This window comes from Saccostrea cucullata, unplaced genomic scaffold (assembly GCF_032062105.1).
Source record: "Saccostrea cucullata isolate Sc308-1 unplaced genomic scaffold, CSIRO_AGI_Scuc_v1 ctg20869, whole genome shotgun sequence".
Classification (NCBI taxonomy): Eukaryota; Metazoa; Mollusca; class Bivalvia; order Ostreida; family Ostreidae; genus Saccostrea; species Saccostrea cuccullata.
Genome location: NW_026936893.1, coordinates 1 through 7135, shown reverse-complemented (window position 1 = coordinate 7135; position 7135 = coordinate 1). Strand labels below are relative to the sequence as shown.

The following is a 7135-nucleotide window of genomic DNA, read 5'->3' as shown; positions in this document are numbered from 1 at the left end:
TTAGAGCCTAATCCTGAAGCACATGATTTTCAAGGCTTTGCTTTTAAAATATTTTTATAAAGCAAATAAATTATCCTTTCCCCAGTTACTATTCAAAAGCAATGACATAAAGCAATGACACAGCAAAATAATCACATAAAATAAGCAGAGAAGATAGACAGATGGAAGAAGCAAATAAAGATGATAGATAGATTGAACAAGCCTGTGGGTGATGCTGACCTTTCCTCCTACCTTGCTGATCTTGATGGCTAAGAGGCATGACGGGGTAGCCAGGGAGGCAGGTCTTAAAGGCTTAATCTCACTGAACCGCCGCGGCCGCACGCATTGATCCCCGCCACACGGAACTTATAGGCCGTTCCCGGGAGGAGTTCCTGTTTCTTCAAGACGTTCACATCCCCAACATTCACCACGTCTATGTCCTATATAAAAAAGGAGAATTTCATTCACTACTGGATTTTTTATTTAACAAGCACTTTCAAAAATTTCAAATGATTTTTTTTTAGATTGAGTTGTGTAAAATAAAAAGTAACTTGTCAAAAATTAAATATAAAATCTTGTGATATATTAAAGGAAAAAGAATTGTTATCTTGCTTAATACGATGCAAAAAAGCCTCCACTCAGAAAAAGTTATGCACATAATTCCAAGTGACATTTTACAGATTAAATTTTTTTTTTAAGTAATGTGTTTTACTCCTGGGTCACCTCTTCTTCTTGATGCAGTAGCTCAAAGGTTATAGGTCAAATACTCTCAATGGTTCTTCAAACTCACAGCAATGACAGTGCTTACATCTATGATTCCAGTAACACGCTGTGACAGTAAGATAACGGTACATTTGCCTATTGAAACTTACGTTTCCATTACCGCTGGCTTGCAGGGCGTCAGCTGAGAGATAGAAGTGAGACACGACACAGGAGGTGCCCTTGATGATCCCCACGTCGTACCATTGGTTCCCCCTCCTTCTTTACTGGAGTGGTCGGTGTCCTAGGTACCGCCTCAGGCTTGTCCTGATAAAACAACACAATATTTGATAATCAACATATTCCAGAATGATGGGGAAAAGTTTAAGCGTTTTCATACATATCCTGTAGATGTTTTTTATGATATTCCTGTACAACTGAAAATGTAACACAAACCCAAAAATATAATCTAAGCCAGTGTGCTTGTGTTTTGACTATAGTATTATTCATTTTGTCTTTTTTTTAGAATATGGCTATTCCTGATTGCAGTCTTGAAAATTGTATTGAAAAATCCACTGTGCCTCAAATTACTATTCAAACACTTTACAGTCTTAATTTTTCCTTTGAAGAAAAAATCATTTAGTGGTCTAAATATGCATGTTATAGGATTTTTTTTATATAGATGCAAGTGAAATTTAAGGGAAAAAAAAAAACGTTATCAACATGTATATCTGATTACTACATTCAATTTCAAAATTTTCCAAAAACTTTTTTCTTCAGCTGATATAAAGCCTATTACCTGTACCTCCTGTTTAATTCCATTGGCTGCTAGAACACCAGGCTCCTGTTTTATGGTGGTCTGAGCTGTGCCAGATGATATCGCTGCTGAGGCCAGAGTTGCCAGAGGATCTAATAGTAAAACGCAAAATAAGACATACTATCAAATTAAGAAATGTTTCTCGTTTAACTGTGGTCTTGAAATTATTTAGTAAATTCACACAAAGGGTTCATTTATCAACCGAAAGCGAGGCTGCTATATGCGTAACAAATTCATTACAAGACAAATTCTTGCTTCATGAAACTGTTTAAGAACATAATTATTACCTCCATCAAATGATAACACTAAATCTTACGACGTTCCTAAAGCCACAAGACCAATCAATCTTACCAGAGTCTGCTGTAGAAGTATCTATAGGCTGGGGAGGTGTGGCCCCTCTGGAGGTCCCACGGTCAGTATTGTGCCCTGGAGGGTCGCTACAGGGGATGGCCCAATATCCATAGGTTCTTCCTGCTTAGGAACAATAGGAGTTATCTCTCCTTGTGATGCAGGCACTGCTGTTGTGGAATCTGGAACAGGTGCTTCCTCAGGCGGTGCTTCCTGAGGTGGTGCTACCTCCGGTGTGGGTGCCACCTCTGCCGCTGGTGCCACTTCCTGTGGTTGTGTCACTGGTAATTCTGGTTGAGAAGCATCCACTGGTGCTGCCGTGTCCATAGCTTCTGGTTCCAGTTTAGGTTCAGTATCTTGCATCAGGATCGCAGGAACTTGCTCCGATACAGACACTGCAGCATTTGTGTCCAGTGGGACAGAGGGAGCCACCACAGCAGCACTATCTGGGAGGTCAGAGGTCACCTGCTGCCCTGAAGTTTGGTCTGGGTTCTCATCCCCTGGACAATTGTGGCCATCTGTGCAAACATTAGATGGCTGGGGATTTTGATCCCCGGGACAATTGTGCCCGTCTGTGCAAACATTTGATGGCTGGGGATTTTGATCCCCTGGGCAATTGTGCCCGTCTGTGCACACTCCAGACTGAGGATTTTCATCTCCTGGGCAATTATGTCCATCTGTACAGACTCCAGAGGGGTTTTCATCCCCAGGACAGTTGTGTCCATCAGTGCAGGCATTAGTCGACTGGGATTGATTACCATCACCAGGACAATTATGCCCATCAGTACAAACATTTTGGGATTGTGCAGTCTCGTCGCCCGGACAATTATGCCCATCTGTACACTGTCCTTTAGCAGCAGGAGGAACTCCATCGACTTCATCACCCGGACAATTGTGTCCATCTGTACATACATTAGATGGTTGTGGATTTTCATCACCTGGGCAATTATGCCCATCTGTACATACAGCACTGGGCTGAGTTGTCTCATCACCTGGACAATTGTGGCCATCGGTACACACTGCAGGTTGAGGAGGTTCATCACCTGGGCAATTGTGACCATCAGTGCATACTGCGGGTTGAGGAAGTTCATCACCAGGGCAATTGTGACCATCAGTGCATACTGCGGGTTGAGGAGTTTCGTCTCCTGGGCAGTTATGACCATCAGTGCAGGGTTGCGTGACGGTTGGCACGACTTGTACTGTGGGTTGGGCCTGGACAGCCCCTGAAGCTGCTGCTGGGGTGATAGTTATCTGGACTGGTTTTCCGCCGCCCCCTGTGGCCTGGATGGGCGTGGCTGAGACTGTCTGAGTGGTCAAGGTGACCGGAATCTGGGAGACTGAAGGCTGTGTGATGAGGGAGATTGTGGGCGTTGACTGTGTAGGAGCGGTGGTGTTAATCAGGAGAGAGGTGGCGGATCCCAGCCAGAGTTGTGGGCGTGGCCTGAATAGTCTTCACTATAGTCCCTCCAGTCCCTAGAGTAACAGAAGAAAATAGAAAACTATACTTCCTATAGTAACAGAAAAACATATTTTCAAAAAATTTTAAAGATTTTTTACCACCTTTGATAAAAAAAAGACTGACAATAGGGAACCTTCTTGTGTAACCTAAACTGGATGCCCCAAGAGTCAAGGTCAGGTCTAAGGTAAGACATGAATGGAAGGGGTTTCAAACTAGGCAAAATAATAAGTAACTGTGAAAAGGGTAAGGCATACAGCAACTGTTGTGGGGCAGTTCCCCTTATGTTTACAAGAAAACGACAAATATGCCTACAAGAGATTTACCTTGTTGCAAAACATTTCTGCCAACCCTTAGTATTTATGAATGTCTATCAAAGAAGGGAACTCCAAAAATGAACCAGAATTTTTCAGGAGTTGTCTGTAGTTACCTTGCTGAATGACTGGCTTGGCGACTTGTGAGGCTGTGACGATCTGATGACCGGCTAGGGTCACACCTGACGTCGTCTGTAGAGTCGTCACCTGAATGGGCTTGCCCCCTGTAAAGATATGTTATATGCTATTATTAGTATCTCAACATCTGCATCAATGAGTACTGTATATAAACAGAAATTTTAGTGAGTTTTCACCAATTTCTTTTATATGTGAATATGAACTGAAGTGAACCAATCTTATTATCATTAATGCATCGACAGTTACAAAAATATTAGGAGATATCATTTTGATGATTCAGAATAAAAAAAACTTTGATTTATGGCTGGCTTACAATATTTCAGTTAATATATTCTTAACAAGTACATAAAAAGATACATTTTCCCCCAATCATTTAAGGTGTTACTTTGAAGAAGAGAGAAAAACAACAATGTCAGTAAAATACAGATTGAAGTAAAACAGAAGTTCATCAAGAACTCCATAATTCTATAAATAGATCCATGTTTATATCTAACCCACCTGATGTGATGGTATGTGCCCCACCCACGCTACTCTGTGGGCTGACCACGATGAACTGGGTGTTTCCCTGGCCGGCTATTTTGGGGACTGAGCTGATGATTTTGTGTGGGGTCCCTGTCAGTCCCCCAGTGCTGCCTTTGGGTGCTGCTATGACGATGGTTTTAGCACCACCTGAAGTCGTTGCAGTGCTGGTTCCTGCTTTGGCCATTGACAGCATGGAAGATGGGATAGTTTTGATGATGGTTTTTGTTGTAGATGACTGAAAATGAAAATTATACAAGCTACAGTATGCCTCCCTGTTAAGCTATACTTCTATATGTAATTCACAGAAGATTTAAGAAATAAAAATACAAAAACAAAAGGTGTTTTGCTCATGCTTGGCATAATTTTTTTTTCTTAACAGCATTAAAAAAAAAAAGAAAAAGTGAGCTAGCTCACATACCCCACGCTCCCCCAAAACTTGACGGTGAAACACATAATGAAAGGCACAGTGCACTTTAAATACATATTATAGATCAAAAAGGGCAATAATTGCAAAAAAATCTTCACATCAAAATGTCTTGCATATGAGGACATTTAAATGTGGAATGAAGTTTCTAGATAAATAATGGAATCAAAATTTCTTGGCATTATACAACTCCAAACATTAATTTGAAGTGGTTGGGGTGGGGGTGGGGGGAGAAATTTTCTTGAATAATAGGCAAAACTCTTTGAGATAAAATAATGGAGTATGTCCTAAATATCTGCATAGGTTGACGAAACTATGTACAACAGTTTAAGAGGAGTTGTGCTGACAAACTGTTTATCTCTATATTCAAAATAAGGCCAAAAATTCTAAGTTGGAAAGTGTGGAAATTCCCGGAAAAATAAAGGAATCGGAATTTCCTGGTAATATGCACATCTACATATTGTGTCCTAAATATCTGCAAAGTTTAACGAAACTCTGTGCAGCGGTTTATGAGGAGTTGCGCTGACAAACTGTTCATCTCTATATTCAAGGTATGGACAAAAACCTAAGTATTTAGTGCGGAAAGTCCCGGAAAAAATAGTGGAATCGGAATTTCCTGGTAATATGCTCATCTACACATTGTGTCCTAAATACCTGCAAAGTTTGACGAAATTCTGTGCTGCGGTTTATGAGGAGTTGCGCTGACAAACTGTTCATCTCTATATTCAAGGTATGGCCAAATGCCTAAGTTAAAAAGTGCGGAATTCCCGAAAAAAATAATGGAATCGGAATTTCCTGGTAATATGCACATCTACACATTGTGTCCTAAATATCTGAAAAGTTTGACGAAATTCTGTGCAGCGGTTTATGAGGAGTTGCGCTGACAAACTGTTCATCTCTATATTAAATGTATGTCCAAATGCCTAAGTTAAAAAGTGCGGAAATTCCCGGAAAAAATAATGGAATCGGAATTTCCTGGTAATATGCACATCTACACATTGTGTCCTAAATACCTGCAAAGTTTGACAAAATTCTGTGCTGCGGTTTATGAGGAGTTGCGCTGACAAACTGTTCATCTCTATATTCAAGGTATGGCCAAATGCCTAAGTTAAAAAGTGCAGAATCCCAAAAAAATAATGGAATCGGAATTTCCTGGTAATATGCACATCTACACATTGTGTCCTAAATATCTGAAAAGTTTGACGAAATTCTGTGCTGCGGTTTATGAGGAGTTGCGCTGACAAACTGTTCATCTCTATATTCAAGGTATGTCCAAATGCCTAAGTTAAAAAGTGCGGAAATTCCCGGAAAAAATAATGGAATCGGAATTTCCTGGTAATATGCACATCTACACATTGTGTCCTAAATACCTGCAAAGTTTGACAAAATTCTGTGCTGCGGTTTATGAGGAGTTGCGCTGACAAACTGTTCATCTCTATATTCAAGGTATGGCCAAATGCCTAAGTTAAAAAGTGCGGAAATTCCCGGAAAAAATAACGGAATCGGAATTTCCTGGTAATATGCACATCTACACATTGTGTCCTAAATATCTGAAAAGTTTGACGAAATTCTGTGCAGCGGTTTATGAGGAGTTGCGCTGACAAACTGTTCATCTCTATATTCAAGGTATGTCCAAATGCCTAAGTTAAAAAGTGCGGAAATTCCCGGAAAAAATAATGGAATCGGAATTTCCTGGTAATATGCACATCTACACATTGTGTCCTAAATACCTGCAAAGTTTGACAAAATTCTGTGCAGCGGTTTATGAGGAGTTGCGCTCTGACAAACTGTTGCATATTATATTCAAGGTATAGCCAATGCCTAAGTTGTAAAAGTCAGGAAATTCCCGGAAAGAATTAATGGAATGGAATTTCCTGGTAATATGCACATCTACACATTGTGTCCTAAATACCTGCAAAGTTTGACAAAATTCTGTGCTGCGTATGAGGAGTTGCGCTGACAAACTGTTCATCTCTATATTCAAGGTATGGCCAAATGCCTAAGTTAAAAAGTGCGAATGCCCGAAAAATAATGGAATCGGAATTTCCTGGTAATATGCACATATTTACACATTGTGTCCTAAATACCTGCAAAGTTTGACGAAATTCTGTGCAGCGGTCTATAGAGGAGTTGCGCTGACAAAAAAAACAGGACTGACGGACTGACTGATACTTTGACTGATGGATCAAAGACATTATACCTCGCACAACTTCTTGCGTGGGGTATAATAATTTTGGAATGATTGAAACTTCACGTTTTATTTTCAAAGAAACATTTGTATCTTACAAACTGACACTGACATAAGTCTCTAAATCTTAAGAGAAACATATTAGACCTCATATATGCATTCTTCTGAAGATATTAAAACTACATTTACATGAACAATATGTATATAGCAACTTCAATCCACCATAAGGCTATAACAATTACTTTGCTTT

The 7135-nt window shown here is 40.1% G+C and overlaps 1 pseudogene; it reads right to left on the bottom strand.

Moving 5' to 3' along the window:
• Nucleotides 1-219: 219 nt before the first annotated feature.
• LOC134246821 (host cell factor 1-like) lies at nt 220-4508 on the bottom strand (annotated as a pseudogene).
• Nucleotides 4509-7135: the final 2627 nt, after the last annotated feature.